At 45.2% G+C, this 22,072-nt stretch overlaps 1 long non-coding RNA gene across 1 annotated transcript in view; it reads right to left on the bottom strand.

Moving 5' to 3' along the window:
• Positions 1-6,502: 6,502 nt before the first annotated feature.
• LOC137380275 (uncharacterized) overlaps positions 6,503-22,072 on the bottom strand; it is a 78,423-nt gene continuing 62,853 nt past the window's right edge. Inside the window, exon 4 of the long non-coding RNA XR_010976998.1 lies at positions 6,503-6,893. This is a non-coding gene — a long non-coding RNA (uncharacterized lncRNA). The remainder of the gene's footprint in view (positions 6,894-22,072) is intronic.

Raw genomic sequence — 22,072 nt, 5'->3', positions numbered from 1 at the left:
CTTTTGATCATCACTATTGACAAAACCCATATGGCTAATTGAATCAGGGGGCACTTCCATAGTCTCTCTGTGCAACTATCTCTCAGAATGCAAATGTGCAGCCATGTTTACAGCCACTGCTCTGGACATTTTAGACAAGTTATTTTCAATGTCCAGTAAGTGTTCAAATAGTGTTCCATATGACAAAATTAATATGCTTCCATTTGGCAGGTAGTTTCCGTCACACTTCCACCTCTGGCCAACTGAAATACGACATTAGGAGGAGCATTTCATTATAAATTAGAAGGAAGAGAAAGTACAGGAAAACACGCATTCATTTCTCTCATTCATTCTCATTCATTCAGAAATCTTAAAATTGTTACAGCCTGCCTTTCCTTTGTAGCAGTGCTGCTTTAAACTGCCCCTTTTCCCTTGAGGTGGGACTGAGATAGTTATGTGTTGCCCGATGGGTTTAAAGTTTCTTCACTATCAGCCTGTAATACGTTGGCAATGGTCATCCCAATAAACATGTGATTTTTGGGGAGATTTGCAGTTTGCCCATTTCCATGATTGCCTAGGGTGCCTTTGTTCCTTTTGGGGTCTGCAGGGGGATGATTAGATTTAATTAGCCCTGGTTTGGAGTTCTGATCATGGAAGTCGGCAGTGGGTGGATCCACTCTGATCTCTCTTTCAGTGCTCTGATGAGCCATGCAAGTGCTTTTCACTTTAGGGGATGGTTGTTCCCCTTTTCTCCTGACTGTGGGCGAGGATTCTTTGCTAATCTTCCCTTTGTCCTCTGGGACAATGCCTGCTTACAGGTATTTGTCCAAATTCCACTGCACTCCCCTGCGACACTTCGACTAGGTGAGGCATCACCCTCGCAGTTTCTCTGCCCTCTTGAGGACGTTCTTTGTCCTTTCAGGTTTCTGTAAATGCTGGTACCATTCGAGAAAACTTCTAATAATTTCTGCTCATTTACGCAAGTAATATCAGCACAAGCTGGACCGAATCAGCAAATCATCAACAACAACAGCTTATATTTATAAAGAGCTTTTATCATAATAAAACGTCCCAAGGCACTTCACAGGAGCATTATAAAACAAAATATTGACACTAAGCCACATAAGGAGATATTAGGTTAGATGGCCAAAAGCTTGGTCAAAGGGGTAGGTTTTAAGGAGCATCTTAAAGAAGGAAATTGAGGTAGAAGTTTAGGGAAGGAATTCCAGACCTTGAGGCCTGGCAACTGAAGGCACGGCCACCAATGGTGGAGCAAATAAAATCGGAAATGCACAAGAGGCCAGTGTTAGAGCAGTGCAGAGTTTTCAGAGGGTTGTGGGACTAGAGGAGCTTACAGTAATAGGGAGGGGTGAGGCTATCAAGGGATTTGCAAACAAGGATGAGGATTTTAAAATCAAGATGTTCCTTGACCGGGAGCCAGTGTAGGTCAGCGAGCACAGGTGATAGGGGAACGTGACTTGTTGTGAGTTAGGACACGGGCAGCAGAGTTTTGGATGACCACAAGTTTAAGGAAGGTAGAATGTGGGAGACCAGCCAGGAGTGCATTGGAATAGTCAAGTATAGAGGTAATGAAGGCATGAGTGAGGGTTTCAGCAGCAGATGAGCTGAGACAGGGGCGAATTCAGGCGATGTTATGGAGGTGGAAATAGGCCGTCTTAGTGAAGGCGCAGATGTGTGGTCAGAATCTCATCTCGAGGTCAAATTTGACACCAAGGGTTCTGAACAGACTGGCTTAATATCTGCCTGTTGCCACGGAGAGGGATGGACTCGGTTGCTGGGGAACAGAGTTTGGAACGTGGGCCAAAGACGATGGCTTCAGTTTTCCCAATATTTAATTGGAGGAAATTTCTGCTCATCTGGTACTGGGCGTCGATAAGTAGTTTGATAATTTAGTAACAGTGGAGGAGTCGAGAGAGGTGGTGGTGAGGTAGAGCTGGGTGTCATCGGTGCACATGTGAAAAGTAACACCGCTTTTGGATGATGTCACCGAGGGGCAGCACGTAGATGAGAAATAGGACGGGACCAAGGATAGATCCTTGGGGTACACCAGAGGTAACGGTGCGGGAGCAGGAAGAGAAGCCATTTCAAGTGATTCTCTGGCTGCGATTAGATAGATAAGAATGGAACCGGGTGAGAGCAGTCCCACCCAGCTGGACAACAGTGGAGAGGTGTTGGAGGAGGATGGTGTGGTCAACCATGTCAAAGGCTGCAGACAGGTCAAGAGGGATGAGGATGGAAAGTTTGCCTTTGTCACAGTCACATAGGATGTCATTTGTGACTTTGATAAGAGCTGTTTCGGTACTGCGGGAGGGACGGAAACCTGATTGGAGAGATTCAAACATGGAGTTTTGGGTAAGATGGGAACGGATTTGGGAGGCGACAACACATTCAAAGACTTTGGAGAGGAAATGGAGATTGGAGATGGGACAGTAGTTTGCAAGGATGCTGGGGTCAAGGGTTGATTTTTTGAGGAGAGGGGTAATAACGACAGATTTAAAGGAGAAATGGACAACAGCTGAAGAGAGAGAACCACTAACAATATTGGCTAACGTGGGGACCAAGAGGGGAAGTTGGATGGTCAGCAGTTTAATGGGAATAGGATCAAGGGAGCAGGAGGTGGGTCTCATGGAAAAGATGAGCTCGGAGAGGGCATGAGGCGAGTTGGGAGAGAAACTAGAGGATGATGTGAGTTCAGGGCTAGGGCACAGGGGAACTTTAGAGGAAGTTTGGCCTGGTGGGTTAGTGGAAGGGAGGGACGTGGAAGAGGCAGCTGATCTGATTGTCTCGAACTTAGTGACAAAGAAGTCCAAGAGCTCCTCACACTTATTGTTGGAGGTGAGGGTGGAGGGGACAGGGGAGAGGGGATTAAGAAGACAGTTTGCAGTAGAGAAAAGTAGCCGGGGGTTATTTTTGCATTCCAGGATCATCCTGGAATTGTGAGAAAAACCAGTGCAAACGATTGGGGGAGTTTTAAATGTTCGCGAATTATGTCCAAAACCACTTATGGCTTATGCTTCCCACGATCTTTTACACAGATTCAAGATTCAACTTGCCTGAATCAGGCCCCAGGCACAAATCAGGCCACTCCACTCAGGCTGAACATTTGAGTTTCTGCTGATTGCTCTGGTTCAGGAACGCTCTTTAAACTGTGCTCATTCTCTGAGGTGCACAGACACTAGTCAGCACATTTTAAAAAGATTTTCAGAGAAAACATTATTTCATTTACGAATAAACTGCCTGGTGTACACCAATTAAACTATTAAATGGTTCAGTATAGTTTTTTAAGTCAATTTCAGTGATTTTGAATCATGTGACTCACAGATGGAGGACTGGTCAACCTTAATAAAAAATTTTTGTGTTGGTGATAAACCCATTTTCAGCTGAGTTAGTAAGACTGCACTGGTTACCACTCTTTAATACATTAGGGAATACTTTATAATGGAAAGAAAAATAAAGAAACAAATACATTCCGTTACGCTGTCCGATTGCTCTGGCTGGTGGAAAATATTATTTTTGTGATCATGCCAATGAATTTTAATGGAAACTTGAACAGTAAACTAACCAGTGGAATTTCAAGTGCATTTTGGGCACAATTTTCCAATTGCACCAACTCTACCCCACTATAGTTAAAAACGAGGTGGGGAGGAAGTTACAGGAACTGAGTTTGTCTCAGGAATTTAGTTTAGTTTAGAGATACAGCACTGAAACAGGCCCTTCGGCCCACCGGGTCTGTGCCGACCATCAACCACCCATTTATACTAATCCTACACTAATCCCATATTCCTATCACATCCCCACCTGTCCCTATGTATTTCCCTACCACCTACCTATACTAGGGGCAATTTATAATGGCCAATTAACCTATCAACCTGCAAGTCTTTGGCATGTGGGAGGAAACCGGAGCACCCGGAGGAAACCCACGCAGACATAGGGAGAACTTGCAAACTCCGCACAGGCAGTACCCAGAATCGAACCCGGGTCCCTGGAGCTGTGAGGCTGCGGTGCTAACCACTGCGCCACTGTGCCGCCCCAAATTTCAAATGTATTCCAAATGTATTGGAATAGTCAAGTCCGGAGACGACAAAGGCATGGATGAGGGTTTCAGTAGCAGATGAGCTGGGGCAGGGCAGATTTGGGTGATGTTACAGAAGTAGAAGTTAGGGGTCTTTGTGGTGGAGTGGGTATGTGGTCGGAAGCTCATATCAGAGTCAAATAGGTCGCCAAGGTTATGAATGGTTTGTTTAATCGGCAGGTGGTGGCCAGGGAGAGGGATGGAGTCTGTGGCTAGTGAGCGGAGTTTGTGATAGGGACTGTGGACAATGGCTTCTATCTTCCCAATATTGAGTTGGAGAAGGAGACGTTTAGCAGTGGCCACTGCAGTAGCAATAAAATAGAGAGAATCAAGAAATGGAGGAAGAAAAAGGATTTGGAGGCTGGATAAGAGAGAGAGCGATCGGAGTAATGTGGCATTACAACAACAACAACAACAACAAAAGACAAATAAAAGGCGGACAATCTCACCACAATGATGGCTGTGCAAAAATCTGAAATCCAACCCAAGTCCGTTTGCATGGAGACAAGGCCATGGGAATAACCTGGATCTAACTCCACTGCAATGACTTGAGAGGTCAGAAGTTGTAGAGAGCAGGATTAAATATCCACTTAATCCAGCAGGGATTGGCCATGAGATTGAAGCTGAGGCAAGCCTTTAAAAGATAAATTTCCAGTTTTAAAGAACCTTATCATCTCTCTCCTATCTTATGCCTCTTACAAACATGTCAAAGAACCTCAGAGGAAGTGAACTACTTTTTGAAACATCATGACTGTTAAGTGGGAAAACATGGCAGCCATTTTGTACAAGATCCCACAAACAGCAATGAGATGAATGACTGGTCAATTTGTTTTGGATGATGGTGGTTGAGGGAGAAATGTTTGGCTAAGACACTTATTGCTTTTCTTCAAATGGTTTCCATAGGAACTGAAGTGTAGCTAAGCTACCTGAAGAGGTAGATGGGGCCTTTGTCTAATTCCTCATCTGAGAAGCAGCACTTCTGACAACACACTAGACTGGAACATTGACACTGATGGATGCAGCTCTCGCTCTTGGCACAAGGCTCAAACGCATAGTCTTTGGACCTTGTCGCTGTTTGTCCTCCAATAGCGAAAAGGCAGCTGGAACGTCATCACATTTTTTTTCAGTGAGTTCTTTGATGACTGGTGAGACCTATTTGTTATTGGGAACGAGTGGCCGCAGATTGAACAGGCAATCCCGGATACACCAGGCTGGGGATCTTGATTGTTCAGGCGAAACTACCTCAGCAGGTATTTACATTCAGCATCAGCAATGCAATGGGTCTCATAGTTGGAGGTGTTTTCATGGATGGTTTTTCACCATTGTTTCCTTATCTTGAACAAGTTGTTGTCACTTATGGACATTTATGTTTATGGACAGTTTTGCTGGCCAGCTGCAAATTGCTTCCCAGTTGTCAACGTGTCATAAAAGATCTTCAGGATTCACTTATCAGACATTCACACCACATGACCTGACCATGATAGGCATGTCTTCATTATCAGAGCATCTGATACTTGGCATGTCAGATTTGCAAAGCATTTTGGTATATCTTGCCATCTGATGGCAAGGCAAGATTCCTAACACCTTCTGATCGAGAGGCGAGAGAGTAACCAACTCCTGCCTTGGGGTTAGATGGGGAAAAAAATAAGGGTAATATGGGGGGATTCTAACATGACAGCTGGCTGAAGATGTACTTGATAATATCAGTGAAGAAGAAATGGAATAAGTTTCTGTTTACAGCTCCCTTTGCCTGAATGAACACCAAAGATGTTTTGACGAAGTCTACGGGTACATTGACTCGTATATTTGACTTCCACTCTTTGATTTTATGACACTTGTAGTTGGGTGAGTCAAATGGTCCCCAAAACTCTAAATTCCTGCACTGTCAAATATGTAGCTAACAGAATGCTTGAAAAATGTCTACATGCTGAGTGAAGACATCAAGGATTGACAGAAACAGCCCAGCTCATGCAATCCTAACTGTCACGGTGGAGTGCGGGAACTCCAATCTGTCTTAAAGTTGACACTCAAGAAAACCCCAACTGATGACTCCTGTTCTCCAGTTTTACCACAGTATCCTGACCAGCACCTGGCACCCCACTGATAAACCCAAGACTGGCAGCGGCAGAGCTATTAACCGGAAACCCAGGACTGGCAACACAGACTCTGTCTAGATTCTCACAGGAAGCTTTGTGTGGAACGCTCGCCTTCAGTTGTTCATGCAGAAGCAGCTGGGGAGGGAGGGGGGTGGGGATGGTTTGGGGGGAGGAGGAGATGACTGGGCAGCACTCTGCGGAATAAGTGTCCTAATTCATACTCAAGCAACCACAGAGGCTTTAGAGAGACAAAGTTAGAAACACACTCACTAGCCCATGGCTTCTTGCAATATATTGGACTTGATTTTGGCATAATTCACATAGATTCACAACAATTACAGTACAGAAGGTGAACACACTAATTCCATTTTCCTCCTGTTCCCTATATCTTTGTATATATCCTCCTTTTTAATACATGTCCAATTCCCCTTTTAACTGATGTGATGGTCCTTATACCTTGATAGCCAGTCGAACAAAACCATTCCATGTCCTAATGACGCTCAGTGTGAGATTGGTAACAGTGATTGGAAGATTTCAGTGGGATCCCCAGGTTCCTCCATTTGTGTGGTGTCATGCCACATTACTCCGATATGCAGTGCCTGTTTGTCAGCTTTCCATGTGCAACAATGGGGCTATGTTTCGAGGTCTTTACTCCAGCAGTTCCAGTCTGGCATTATAGGGAAAAGCACTTCATAGATGGGTGCAGGTTCCAATGAGAGATATCACTACATCAAACCAACATAAAAATGCAATTAGATAGCACAGCATCTTCAGGGTAGTAAGCATTTGCCCAGTATTCATCAATGCCATGAACTACAATAACTTGTATAGCACTTTGTATGTTACCAAAACATCCCGAGTTGCTTTCTAAGAGCGAGGACTGTGGGAAATGCGAGAGGAGATAGAGAAGGTGACCAATAACAAAGTCGAAGTGATAGGAGCATAGGAAGGAGCACAGGAACAGGAGGAGGCCATTCATCCCTCCAGCCTGTTCCGCCATTCAGTTAGGTCATAGCTATTCTGTATCGTAGCTCCAACTACCTGCCTTGGTTCCAGATCCCTTAATACCCTTACCCAACAAAAATGTATCAAATTTTCAATTGACCCCCAGCTTCAACAGCTTTATGGGGGAGAGAGTTCCAGATTTCCACTCCCCTTTGTGTGAACAAGTGCTTCCTGACATCACCCCTGAATGGCTCTAATTTTAAGGCTATGCCTTTAGTCTTATGCCCTTGCACTCCCCTCACCAGAGGAAAACGTTTCTCTCTACCTACCCTATCAAACCCTTTAATCATCTTAAACACCCAATTAGAACAACCTTTAATCTTCTATACTCAAGGGATTACAAGCCGAGTCAATACGACTGTTCCCATAGATCTTGTGGTGTCTGATAAATTTGGGAGAGAGGTTGGATGCTGAAGAATTTTGGGAAGAAAATTCCAGAGTGCAAGTCTTGTGATGCCTGGCGGCTTTATCACTGAAGGAAGAATGGTGGGAAAAGGGTGGGAAAGAAGCTTTCGACCAGATGTGGAAGAAGGTCTCTGTTAGGATGTAGATTGGAGAAGATTGCTGATATTGGGTGGAGCAAAGGCCATGAAGTCATTTAACAATGAGGATAAGGATTACAGTTGATGTGCTAAAGGAGATTAGTGAACACAAGGGTAATAGAATTGTTGGGAAATGGTGTGGGATTTGATACAAGAGTCCAGGTTGTAGACAAGTTGGTGTTAAGGAGAGCTCGGGAAGGTTGGAGAGCAGCTCATGAGGAGAAGGGACAAGCGGAGGGATGAAGAATGAAGAGTGAGGGTTCCGCTGGTAATGGGGGTGAGGTACGAATGTATGGGGTAATATTTTGAAGGTCATGGTGATTGTTTAGATTTGTTTGGGGGGGGGTGAAGAGCAGCTCAATGTTGTAGTGTCAGGAGAATAAAAGGAAAATGATGGTCAGTACTCGAGTAAAGAAGTGAAACACGGAACCACACTGCCATATTTGATCGAGTTTGTGCTTTTGTGTCAGAGTCGTCTTCCTCCCCATCTCAACGTGACAGATTTTACTGCTGGCAAATAGCACACTTTTCCATCTTAGGCACTAAGATTCAGCATCAAGCAGGTCAACATAAGTTTGAGGAACAGCACCTCATCTTTCAATTAGGCACTTTACAGCCTTCCAGACTCCACAGTGAGTTCAACAATTTTAGTTCATAACTATTGCTTCCATTTCTTATCTTTTTGTGTTTTTTTGAACAGCAGCTGTTGGCGATGATTCTGCATTTTCCCATTTACAACTCCTCCAGACACATCCTTTATTTCTTTAATTGTCCCATTACCATCTCCTTTTGCCTTCCACCATCATGCCATTTGTCATTTAATCTCTCCTGCCTTCCACCCTTTCACAGACCTTCCGTGTTGTTCTTTCCCCTCCTCCTCACCATCCTTTCCCCGCCTCTGTACTTGCTAAAAACCTGTTACATCTCTAACTTTCTCCAGTTCTGATGATAAGACTTTGACCTGAAACGTTAACTCTGTTTTTCTCTGTACAGTTGCTGCCTGACCTGCTGAGTATTTCCAGCAGTTTCTGTTTCTATTTCAGATTTCCAGCATCTGCAGAATTTTGCTTTTGTATTGGCCATGAGTATTACTTGCAGTATGGCTCACTACCCACTGAGATAGCACAAACTCAGTTCATGTGAAACATTTACTTCCACTTGGCCAAAAGGACTCTCAGCTCACCTTCCACCCCGTCAGGAGAAAGAAAGAATCGCCCAATCATAGAACAGTACAATACAGAAGGAGGCTCTTTGGCCCATTGAGAGTATGCCCTGCTTTTTTCTCATATTCCTGCAATTTCTTTTGCCTTCTTCAAGTATTTACCCAATTCCATTTTGAAAGTTACTATTGTATCTTTTTCTTATATATTCATTTCATGGGATGTGGGCATCACTGGCAAGGACAGCATTTATTGCCTATCCCTAATTGCCCTTGAGAAGGTGGTGGTGAGCTGCCTTCTTGAACCACTGCAGTCCATGTGGGGTAGGTACACCCACAGTGCTGTTAGGAAGGGAGTTCCAGGATTTTGACGCAGCGACAGTGAAGGAATGGCAATATAGTTCCAAGTCAGGATGGTGTGTGACTTGGAGGGGAAATGGCAGGTGGTGGTGTTCCCCTGTGTCTGCTGCCCTTGTCCTTCTAGTTGGTAGAGGTCCTGGGTTTGGAAGGTGCTGTCGAAGGAGGCATGGTGAGTTGCTGCAGTGCATCTTGTAGATGGTACACACTGCTGCCACAGTGCGTCGGTGGTGGAGGGAGTGAATGTTTGTGGATGGGGTGCCAATCAAGCGGACTGCTTTGTCCTGGATGGTGTCGAGCTTCTTGAGTGTTGTTGGAGCTGCACCCATCCAGGCAAGTGGAGAGTATTCCATCACACTCCTGACTAGTGCCTTGTAGATGGTCAGTCGGGAGGTGAGTTACTCGCCACAGAATTCCCAACCTCTGACCTGCTCTTGTAGCCACAGTATTTATGTGGCTGCTCCAGTTCAGTTTCTGGTCAATGGTAACCGGCAGGATGTTGATCGTGGGTGATTCAGTGATTGTAATGCCATTGAATGTCAAGGGGAGATTGTTAGATTCTCTCATGTTGGAGATGGTCATTGCCTGGCACTTGTGTGGCGTAAATGTTACTTCCCACTTATCAGCCCAAGCCTGGATATTGTCCAGGTCTTGCTGCATTTCTACACGGACTGCTTCAATATCTGAGGAGTCACGAATGGTGCTGAACATTGTACAATCATCAGCGAACATCCCCACTTCTGACCTTATGAGTGAAGGAAGGTCATTGATGGGGCAGCGGAAGACACTACCCTGAAGAACTCCTGCAGTGATGTCCTGGGATTGAGATGATTGATCTCCAACAACCACAACCATCTTCCTTTGTGTTGTTATGACTCCAACCAGTGGAGAGTTTTCCCCCTGATTCCCATTGACTCCAGTTTTGCTAGGGCTCCTTGATGCCATACTCGGTCAAATGCTGCCTTGATATTTAGGGCAATGACTCTCACCACATCTCTTGAATTGCCACAGCAGACAAGGCTACAGGCCAAGTGCTGGAAAATGGGATTAGAATAGTTAGGTGCTTGATGGCCGGCACAGACACGATGGGCCGAAGGGCCTGTTTCTGTGCTGTATTACTCTATGACTGTATGAATTCAGCTCTTTTGTCCATGTTTGAACCAAGGCTGTAATGAGGTCAGGAGCTGAGTGACCCTGGCGTAACCCAAACTGAGCATCACTGAGCAGGTTATTGTTAAGCAAGTGCAGCTTGATGGCACTGTTGATGACACCTTCCATCACTTTACTGATGATTGAGAGTAGACTGATGGGGCAGTAAATGGTCAGGTTGGATTTGTCCTGCTTTTTGTGTACAGGACATATCTGGGCAATTTTCCACATGGCCAGGTAGATGCCAGTGTTGTAGCTGTACTGGAACAGCTTGGCTAGTGGCATGGCTAGTTCTGGAGCACAGATCTTCAGTACTATTGCCGGAATATTGTCAGGACCCATAGCCTTTGCAGTATCCAATGCCTTCAGCTATGTCTTGATATCACGTGGGGTGAATAGGATTGGCTGAAGACTGGTTTATGTTTAGAACCGAGATGAAGAGAAATTTCTTCACTCAGAGGGTGGTGAACCTATGGAATTCTCTACTGCAGAAGGCAGTGATGGCCACGTCATTAAATACATTTAAGAAGGAGATAGATATATTTCTTAATGCCGAAGGAATCAATGGATATGGGGAGAAAGCGGGAACAGGTTACTGAATTAGATGATCAGCCATGATCTTTTTTGAATGGTGGAGCAGGCCCGAAGGGCCGAATGGCCTACTCCTGCTCCTATTTTCTATGTTTCTATGTGATGCTGGGGACCTCAGGAAGAGGCTGAGATGGATCATCCACTCGGCACTTCTGGCTGACGATGGTCGCAAATGCTTCAGCCTTGCCTTTTGAACTGATGTGCAGGGCTCCCCCATCATTGAGAATAAGGATATTTGTGAAGCTTCCTCCTCCTCCTGTCAATTGTTTAATTGTCCACCACATTCACGACTGGATGTGGCAGGGCTGCAGAGCTTAGATCTGATCTGTTGGTTTTGGGATCGCTTAGCTCTGTCTAATGCATGCTGCTTCCACTCTTTGGCACGCAAGTAGTCCTGTGTTGTAGCTTCACCAGGTTGACACCTCATTTTTGGGTATGCCTGGTGCTGCTCCTGGCATGCCCTCCTGCACTCTTCATTGAACCAAGGTTGATCCCCCAGTTTGATGGTTATGGTAGAGTGGGGAAAATGCTGAGCCATGAGGTTACAGATAGTGGTTGAATACAATTCTGCTGCTGCTGATGGGCCACAGCATCACATGGATGTCCAGTTTTGAGCTGCCAGATCTGTTTTGAATTCATCCCATTTAGCACGGTGCTAATGCCACACAATACGATGGAGGGTATCCTATGTGTGAAGATGGGACTTCATTTTCACAAGGATTGTGCAATGGTCACTCCTACCACTACTGTCATGGACAGAGGCATTGCAACAGCTAGATTAGTGAGGACAAGGTCTAGTAGGTTTTTCCTCCTTGTTGGTTGCCTCACCACCTGGCGCAGCCCTAGTCTGGCAGACATGTCCTTCAGGACTCAGCCAAATTGGTCAGTAGTGGTGCTACCGAGCCACTCTTGGTGATGGACATTGAAATCCCCCACCCAGAATTCTGTGCCTTTGCCACTCAGAGGGTGGTGAACCTATGTTTCATGGCTTTCTCCAAGTGGTGTTCAACATGGAGGAGCACTGATTCATCAGCTGAGGGAGGGTGGTAGGTGGTAATCAGCAGGAGGTTTCCTTACCCCTGTTTGACCTGATGCCATGAGACTTCATGGGGTCCAGAGTCAATGTTGAGGTCTCCCAGGGCAACTCCCTCCCAACTGTATACCATTGTGCCACCACCTCTGGCGGATCTGTCCTGCCGGTAGGACATAACATAATCAGGAATGGTGATGGGTGTCTGGGACATTGGGTGTAAGGTATATTTCTGTGAGTCTGACTATATCAGGCTGTTGCTTGACTAGTCTGTGGGACATCTCTCCCAACTTTGGCACAAGCCCCCAGATGTTAGTAAGGATGACTTTGCAGGGTTGACAGGGCTGGGTTTGCCATTGTCATTTCTGGTGCCGAGGTTGATGCCGGGTGTTCTGTCCAGTTTTATTCCTTTTCAACTTTTGTGTAGCGGTTCTGTACAACTGAATGGCCAATTCATAGGGCAGTTAAGAATCAACCACATTGCTGTGTGTCTGGAGTCACATGTAGGCCAGACCAGGTAAGGACGTCAGATTTCCTTCCCTAAAGGGCGTTAGTGAACCACGTGGGTTTCTACGACAATCAATGATAGTTTGATGGCACCATTACTGAGACTAGCGTTTCCATATTTTTATTCATTAAGTAAATCTAAATTCCAGCAGTGGGGTTTGAACCCATGTCCCCACAGCATTAGCCTAGATCTCTAGATTACTAACCGAGTGACATTACCACTACACTACCGTCTGTATCCACCATACTTCCAGACAGTGCACGCCAAATCCTAACAACTTGTTGCATTAAAAAAAATTCCTTATGTCGCCTTTGGCTCTTTTGCCAAACACCTTAAATCTATATCCTCTGGTTACTGACCCTCCTGGAAACAATTTCTTCTTATATACTCTATCAAAACCCTCCATAATTTTGACCATCTCTATCAAATCTCCCCCTAGTCTTTTCTGCTCTAAGGAGAACAACATACGAACATACGAATTAGGAGCAGGAGTAGGCCACTCAACCCCTCGAGCCTGCTCTGCCATTCAATAAGTTCATGGCTGAACTGATTACTCCACATTTCCACCTACCCCCGATAACCTTCCACCCCCCTTGCATATTAAGAATCTATCTGCAGATGCTTCTGTCCATGACAGTATTGGTAGGAGTGACCACCGCACAGTCATTGTGGAGACGAAGTCCCGCCTTCACATTGAGGGTACCGTCCATCGTGTTGTGTGGCACTACCACCGTGCTAAATGGGATAGATTTCGAACAGATCTAGCAATGCAAAACTGGGCATCCATGAGGCGCTGTGGGCCATCAGCAGCAGCAGAATTGTACTCAACCACAATCTGTAACCTCATGGCCCGGCATATCCCCCACTCTACCATTACCAACAAGCCAGGAGACCAACCCTGGTTCAATGAAGAGTTCAGGAGGGCATGCCAGGAACAGCACCAGGCATACCTCAAAATGAGGTGTCAACCTGGTGAAGCTACAACACAGGACTATCTGCGTGCCAAACTGCGTAAGCAGTATGCGATAGACAGAGCTAAGCGATCCCATAATCAACGGATCAGATCTAAGCTCTGCAGTCCTGCCACATCCAGCCATGAATGGTGGTGGACAATTAAACAACTAACTGGAGGAGGTGGCTCCACAAATATCCCCATCCTCAATGATGGGGGAGCCCAGCACATCTGTGTGAAAGATAAGGCTGAAGCATTTGCAACAATCTTCAGCCAGAAGTGCCGAGTTTATGATCCATCTTGGCCTCCTCCTGAGGTCCCCAGCATCACAGATGCCAGACTTCAGCCAATTCGATTCACTCCGCATGATATCAAGAAATGACTGAAGGCACTGGATACTGCAAAAGCAATGGGCCCTGACAATATTCTGGCAATAGTACTGAAGACCTGTGCTCCAGAACTTGCCGCACCCCTAGCCAAGCTGTTCCAGTACAGCTACAACACTGGCATCTACCCTGCAATGTGGAAAATTGCCCAGGTATGTCCTGTACACAAAAAGCAGGACAAGTCCAACCCGGCCAATTACCGACCCATTAGCCTACTCTCAATCATCAGTAAAGTGATGGAAGGTGTCATCAACAGTGCCATCAAGTGGCACTTGCTTAGTGACCTGCTCAGTGATGCCCAGTTTGGGTTCCGTCAGGGTCACTCAGCTCCTGACCTCATTACAGCCTTGGTTCAAACATGGACAAAAGAGCTGAACTCAAGAGGTGAGGTGAGAGTGACTGCCCTTGACATCAAGGCAGCATTTGACCGAGTATGGCATCAAGGAGCCCTAGCAAAACTGAGGTCAATGGGAATCAGGGGGAAAACCCTTCGCTGGCTGGAGTCACACCTAGTGCAAAGGACGATGGTTGTGGTGTTGGAGGTCAATCATCTGAGCTCCAGGACATCACTGCAGGAGTTCCTCAGGGTAGTGTCCTAGGCCTAACCATCTTCAGCTGCTTCATCAATGACCTTCCTTCAATCATAAGGTCAGAAGTGGGGATGTTCGCTGATGATTGCACAATATTCAGCACCATTCGTGACTCCTCAGTTGCTGAAGCAGTCCGTGTAGAAATGCAGCAAGACCTGGACAATATCCAGGCTTGGGCTGATAAGTGGCAAGTAACATTCGCGCCACACAAGTGCCAGGCAATGACCATCTCCAACAAGAGAGAATCTAACCATCTCCCCTTGACATTCAACGGCATTACCATCGCTGAATGCCCCACTATCAACATCCTAGGGGCTACCATTGACCAGAAACTGAACTGGAGTAGCCATATAAATACCGTGGCTACAAGAGCAGGTCAGAGGCTCGGAATCCTGAGGCGAGTAACTCACCTCCTGACTCCCCAAAGCCTGTCCACCATCTACAAGGCACAAGTCAGGAGTGTGATGGAATACTCTCCACTTGCCTGGATGGGTGCAGCTCCATCAACACTCAAGAAACTCGACACCATCCAGGACAAAGCAGCCCACTTGATTGGCACCCCATCTACAAACATTCACTCCCTCCACCACCGACGCACAGTGGCAGCAGTGTGTACCATCTACAAGATGCACTGCAGCAATGCACCAAGGCTCCTTAGACAGCACCTTCCAAACCCACGGCCTCTACCAACTAGAAGGACAAGGGTAGCAAATGCATGGGAACATCACCACCTGCAAGTTCCCCTCCAAGTCACACACCATCCTGACTTGGAACTATATCACCGTTCCTTCACTGTCACTGGGTCAAAATCCTGGAACTCGCTTCCTAACAGCACTGTGGGTATACCTACCCCACATGGACTGCAGCGGTTCAAGAAGGCAGCTCACTACCACCTTCTCAAGGGCCATTAGGGATGGGCAATAAATGCTGGCCTAGCCAGCGATGCCCACATCCTATGAATGAATATTTTAAAAAAAATCTACCTCTGCCTTAAAAATATTCAAAGACTCTGCTTCCACTGCCTTTTGAGGAAGAGAATTCCAAAGACTCAAGATCCTCAGAGAAAAAATTTCTCCTCATCTCTGTCTTAAATGGGCAACCCTTTATTTTTTAAACAGTGACCCCTAGTTCTAGATTCTCCCACAAGGGGAAACATCTTTTCCACATCCACCCTGTCAAGAACCTTCAGGATCTTATATGTTTCAATCAAGTCGCTTCTTACTCTTCTAAATTCCAGCGGATACAAACCTAGACTGTCCAACCTTTCCTCATGAGACAGCCCACCCATTCCAGGTATTAGTCTAGTAAACCTTCTCTGAACTGCTTCCAACGCATTTACATCCTTCCTTAAATAAGGAGACCAGTGGTGTACACAGTACTCCAGATGTGGTCTCACCAATGCCCTGTATAGCTGAAGCATAACCTCCCTACTTTTGTATTCAATTCCCCTCATGATAAACAATAACATTCTATTAGCTTTCCTAATTACATGCTGTAGCTGTTTACTAACCTTTTGTGATTCATGCACTGGGACACCCAGATCCCTCCGCATCTCAGAGCTCTGCAATCTCTCACCATTTAGATCATATGCTTCTTTTTTGTTCTTCCTGTCAAAGTGGACAATTTCCCACTTTGTACTCCATTTGCCAGGTCTTTGCCCACTCACTTAACCTATCTATATCCCTTTGTAGAACGTCTTATATCCTCTTCACAAGTTACTTTCCTACCTATCTTTGTGTCATCAGCAAATTAAGCAACCATACCTTTGGTCCCTTCATCTAAGTCAGTTATAAAAATTGTAAAAAGTTGAGGCTCCAGCACAGATCCCTGCAGCACACCACTCATTACATTTTGCCAACCAGAAAATGACCCATTTATGCCTACTCTCTGATTCCCGTTAGCCAACCAGAAAATGACCCATTTATGCCTACTCTCTGATTCCCGTTAGCCAGCCAATCTTCTCTCCATGCCAATATGTTACCCCTACACCATGAGCTTTTATTTTCTGCAATAACTTTTGATGTGGCACCTTATCAAATGCCTTCTGGAAATCTAAGTACAATATATCCACTGGTTCCCCTTTATCCACAGCACATGTAACTCCCTCAAAGAACTCCAATAAATTGGTTAAGCATGATTTCCCTTTCACACAACCATGTTGACTCTGCCTGATTACCTTGAATTTTTCAAATGCCCTCCTGTAACGTCTTTAATAATAGCTTCTAACATTTTCCCTAAGACAGATGTTAAGCTAACTGGCCTGTAGTTTCCTGCTTTCTGTCTCCCTCCCTTTTTGAATAAAGGAGTTACATTTGGAATTTTCCAATCTAATGGAACCTTCTCCGAATCTAGAGAATTTTGGAAAATTAAAACTAACGCAGTGACTATCTCACTAGCCACTTCTTTTAACACTCTAGGATGAAGTCCATCAGGACCCGGGGACTTGTCAGCCCGCAACTCCAACAATTTGTTCAGTACCACTTCCCTGGTGATTGTAACAACCCCAGCTTCTCCAGTCTATCCCTGGAACCATTCTAGTAAATCTCTTCTGTACCCTCTGCAAAGCCTTCGCATCCTTCCTAAAATGTGTTGACCAGAAATGGATACAATTCTCCAGCTGGGGATGAGCCAGTGTTTTATAAAGGTTTCGAATATCTTCCTGGGCCTTGTACTATAAGCCTCTATTCATGAAGCCCAGAATCACATATTCCTTATTAACTGCTTTGTTAAGCTGTCCTGTTACCTTCAAAAATTTCTGCACAAGTACCCCCAGATGTCTCTCTTGTTGCACCCCCTTTAAAGTTGTACCATTTAGCAAGAAGGAAAGAAGGACAGACTTGCATTTATGTAGCACCCTTCACAATCTCAGGACACCCCCCAAAGTGCTTTACAGACTGTGAAGTAATTTTTGAAGTGTAGTCACTGTTGTAATGTAGGAAATGTGACAGACAATTTGTGCACAGCAAGATCCCACAAACAGCAATGAGATAATAACCAGATAATCTGTTTTTAATTATGTTGATTGGGGGATAAGTATTGTCCAGCACACCGAGGAGAACTCCCCGGTTCTTTTTCAAAATCGTGTCATGGAATCTTATCGAACCACTTGAGAGGACAGATGGGGCCTCGGCTTAATGTCTCATCTGAAAGACGGAAGGCGATTTTCAACTGGACCAGAGAGCAGATTCTACTTGGTCTCTGGAATTTAGATCGTTATTTCAAGGCAAATCCTGGCAATCGGACCAGGGAGCATACGCTTAAATGGAAAAAGGACAAATTTAACTCGTTCACTCCGAGGAATTGATTTCTGGGTGGGAAGAGGGTGGAGGATGATGTGCAATTGCAATAACTTTCAGTGACAATACTTCAAAACGCCCTTTATCAGCTGTCCTGAGGTAGTGGAAGGTGCTATAAAAATGCAAGTTCTTTCTTTCACGCTGTCTCCTTCTCTCCCTTTCTCTTTCTCTTTTTCTCTCTGTTTCTTTCTCTCTCTCTTTCTTTTCTCCATCTCTTTCTCTCGTTCTCTCTTTCTTTGCAGTGCAGATGTGTGACCAAACCCCAGGACACAGCCACAGATGGGTAAACATCAGGGGCCATGAGGACTGAAACCAAACTATCAAAAGAATAAATGGACACCTTTGAATAACCAACAGTAGTTGAAGCTGGAAGGATAATTGAGGTTTCATTTGACTGGCAGCTGGATGGTGTAAAAGGGAGACAGTAGGATTGAAGTAAAATGGGCCAAAAGGGGTTCCTTCATCAGTGGCACAGTGGTTAGCACCGCAGCCTCACAGCTCCAGCGACCCGGGTTCAATTCTGGGTACTGCCTGTGTGGAGTTTGCAAGTTCTCCTTGTGTCTGCGTGGGTTTCCTCCGGGTGCTCCAGTTTCCTCCCACATGCCAAAGACTTGCAGGTTGATAGGTAAATTGGCCATTAGCAATTGCCCCTAGTATAGATAGGTGGTAGGGAAATATAGGGACAGGTGGGGATGTGGTAGGAATATGGAATTAATGTAGGATTAGTATAAATGGGTGGTTGATGGTTGGCAAAGACTCGGTGGGCCAAAGGGCCTGTTTCAGTGCTGTATCTCTAAACTAAACATCTCACACTAGCCCGTGATCTTGGAAAGGAGAAGGTTTCACAGTACAACCGACCTTTTCTCACTCCATATTTTCCTACATTCTTTCTGTCCTTCATTCTGTTGAAAGTTGTTTATTTTTCACAATCGTTAGCCATGTAAACTTTACATTTTCCAGTACTTTAAAAAAAAATTATTTTATGGGATATAGGCATCACTGGCAAGGCCAGCATTTGTGGTCCATCCCTAATTTCCCTTGATAACTGAGTGGCTTGTTAGGCCATTTCAGAGGGCAGTTAAGAGTCAGCCACATTACTGTGGGTCTGGAGTCACATGTAGGACAGCAGATTTCCTTCCCTAAAGGACATTAGTGAACCAGATGGGTTTTTACAGCAATCGATGATAGTTTCACGGCATCATTACTGAGACTAGCTTTCAATTCCAGATTTTTATTAATTCATTGAATTTAAATTCCACCAGCTGCCGTGGTGGGATTTGAACCCATGTCCCCAGGGCATTAGCCTGGGCCTCTGGATTACTAGTTCAGTGACATTATCACTATGCCACCGTCTCCCTCTGATGTTAGCCATTTCCCCACCACCCCTGCACCACCTCCCCCCACCCCCACCATGCAGTGTCAGCTGTGACTCAGCGGGTAGCGTTCTCACCTCTGAATCAGTATGTTATGTGTTCAAGCCCCATTGCAGTAACTTAAGCCGAAAGATCTATGTTGAGCTCCCAGTGCTGCACTGTTGGTGATATGCTGCCTTCTGGAGGAGATGATAAACTGAGGTCTTCTCAAGGTCAAGGTCCCCTTGCACTGTTTTGGAGAGGAGCAGGGGAAATCTCCCCAGTGTCCTGCCAATATTTATCCCTCAAGCAAATCACTAAAAAAAAATTATGATCACAGTGCTATTACTGGAATCTTGCTGTGCACAAATGGGCTGATGTGTTTGCTACATTATAACAGTGGCTACATTCCAAAAGCACTTCATTGGCTGTAAAGCGCTTTGGGACGTACTGAGGTTCTGAAAGGTGCTATAGAAATGCAAATCTTTCCTTTTTTGCTATTTGCCTTCATTTCCCCAACTAGCTCCACATAGACTGTGTAACATCTCTGGATGTGGGGGCCCGTCATTCTCTTTGAGTCATCTCTTCTCTCCCCTAACCCAAGTGTGGCACCCCCACTGCCAACCAGGATGTAATGAACCAACGCCGGGGCTTAGAGGGTTAAATCATGAGGATAAACTTGACTTTCATTCCCTGAGTAGAGGAGATGGAGAGGGTGATTTGTTCAAGGTACTTCGAATGTTGAAAGGATTCGATATGGTAGATAAAGAAAAACCATTTTGTCTGGTGGACAAATCAAGAGCGAGAAGGGACAATCTTAAAATTAGAGCTAGACCATTTAATTGTGAAATCAGGAAGCACTTTTTCACACAAAGGGTAGTGGAAATCTGGAACTCTCTCCCCTGAAAAGCTATGGATCAATTGGAGTTTTCAAGACTGATATTGATAGATTATTTTGTTGGGTGAGGGTATTATGGGATATGGAGTAAAGCTGGGTAAATGGAGTTGAGATACCTATCAGCCATGATCTAATAGAATGGCAGAGCAGACTCGAGGGGCTGAATGGCCTCCTCATGCTCCTATGTTCCTGACAAAGCAAAATATTGGGCCAGGCCAGTAGGGAGAATATTCCTGCTCTTCTTCCAAATAGTTCCATAGAATGGAATGTGGGACACTCTGGCCAGGCACAGCCCAGCTACTCACTGGATATCAGCTGGAGGCGTTGAGGAATTGCTGTGAATAACTTTGAGGAAGTCTGACTGATATCTGGGTTACAGGGATTAATGGACCTACACATTTCGCAGGATAGAACCACAAAGATGTCAGGTGAAAATATGTTCTCATCTGTGTTTCAGAATTTTTTTTTTTTTGTTTTTCCAACTCTTCACATGCCTGGTTTTGTGGTCACTGACCGTTTTAATTTAGACCATTCACCAAATGACAAATTGCTGATTTTATATATAACTGTTTTAAGGAAGAAGAAAACACACACATCTGTCACCAAGTCAACACCAAACATCTCTGACCTATGAAGGGATAACAGGGGCTTCTGCAAAGTGGGGGTCAAATCAACAGTCGAATCTGTACCAAGCTGATCCCAAATAGATGCTTTTTGTAAATAGTAATTAAGAGTTAACGTCGGTAGTTGAGCATGAAGTGAACATTCACCAGGAGTGTAGACCCAGCCTAGGCTTCTTGTATTAACTTCTCATATCATCCCGTTTACAAACGAACTCACATTTTCTATAGCACCTTTGACCACCTCAACATATCCCAAAGTGTTTTACAGTCACTTACGTACTATTTGAAGTGTCGTCACTGTTGTAATATAGGAAACACAGCAGCCAATTTGAGCACAGCAAGATCCCACAAACAGCAACGTGATAATGACCAGATAATCTGTTTTAATGACGTTGGTTGAAGGATAAATATTAGCCCAGTACACTGGGGGTACTACTCCACTCTTCATCAAATAGCATCTGTGCAATCTTTTACATCCAGCTGAGAGGGCAGACAAGGCCTCAGTTTAATGCCTCATCCGAAAGACAGCACCTCTGACAGTGGAGCACTTTCTCAGTACTGCACTGGAGTGTCAACCTGGATTATGGGCTCAAAACTGTGGAATGGATTTCAATACCATAACCTCCTACCTCAGAGGGAAGAATGCTACCTACTGAGCCACAGGTGACAGCAGGAGCAGCAATAATCAATACAGGGACCACTCAGCTCTTTCAAAACATAAGAGTAGGCAAGGCACTAGTGGGAGTGAGGGCTGGCTGTATTCATACCTTACTTGCTTCATGACATTAGATGCTGTACCGAAGTATCAATGAAGTGATGTCCAATCGAGATTGACACTCCAGTGTAGTAATGAGGCAGTGCTCCACTGTCCTGGTGCAACATTGAACTGAGGCCCCCATCTACCCTCTCAGGTGGGTGTAAAAGATAACAGACACTATTTGGAGGAGATCAGGGCAGTTCCCTCTATGGCCTCACCCTTTCCCTATCTCTGTAACATCCTCCAGCCCTGCAACCCTCTGAGATCTCTGCGCTGCTCAAATTCTGGCCTCTTGAGCATCCCTGATTTTAATCGCTCCACCATTGGCAGCCTGGGGCCTAAGCTCTACACCTCTCTCTCTTCTCCTTTATGATGCCCTTTAAAATCTACCTCTTTGACCAAGCTTTTGGTCACCTGTCCTAATGTCTCAACTGACTTGACGTCAAATTTTGCTTGATTGAAGCTTCTATGAAGTGCCTCGGGACTTTTCATACATTAAAGGTACTGTGTAAATGCAAGTTGTTGTTGTTGCCTCCTGACAAGCAGGACCCAGCCATTGAACTCTGGGAAAACTGGAAGTCTCCTGTCAACAACTGCGCAGCCACTAGATGTCACAATTCACCAATAAATAAACCACATCCCTTCATAAACCCTGCTCCATCACGCTGCCTTTTTCAGTAATCCCTTGCACCCTGTATAATTGTGCCTG

Source organism: Heterodontus francisci, chromosome 19, assembly GCF_036365525.1.
Source record: "Heterodontus francisci isolate sHetFra1 chromosome 19, sHetFra1.hap1, whole genome shotgun sequence".
Taxonomy (NCBI): domain Eukaryota; kingdom Metazoa; phylum Chordata; class Chondrichthyes; order Heterodontiformes; family Heterodontidae; genus Heterodontus; species Heterodontus francisci.
Note: the sequence above shows the minus strand (reverse complement) of the source record. Positions and strands in the feature narration are given on the sequence as shown.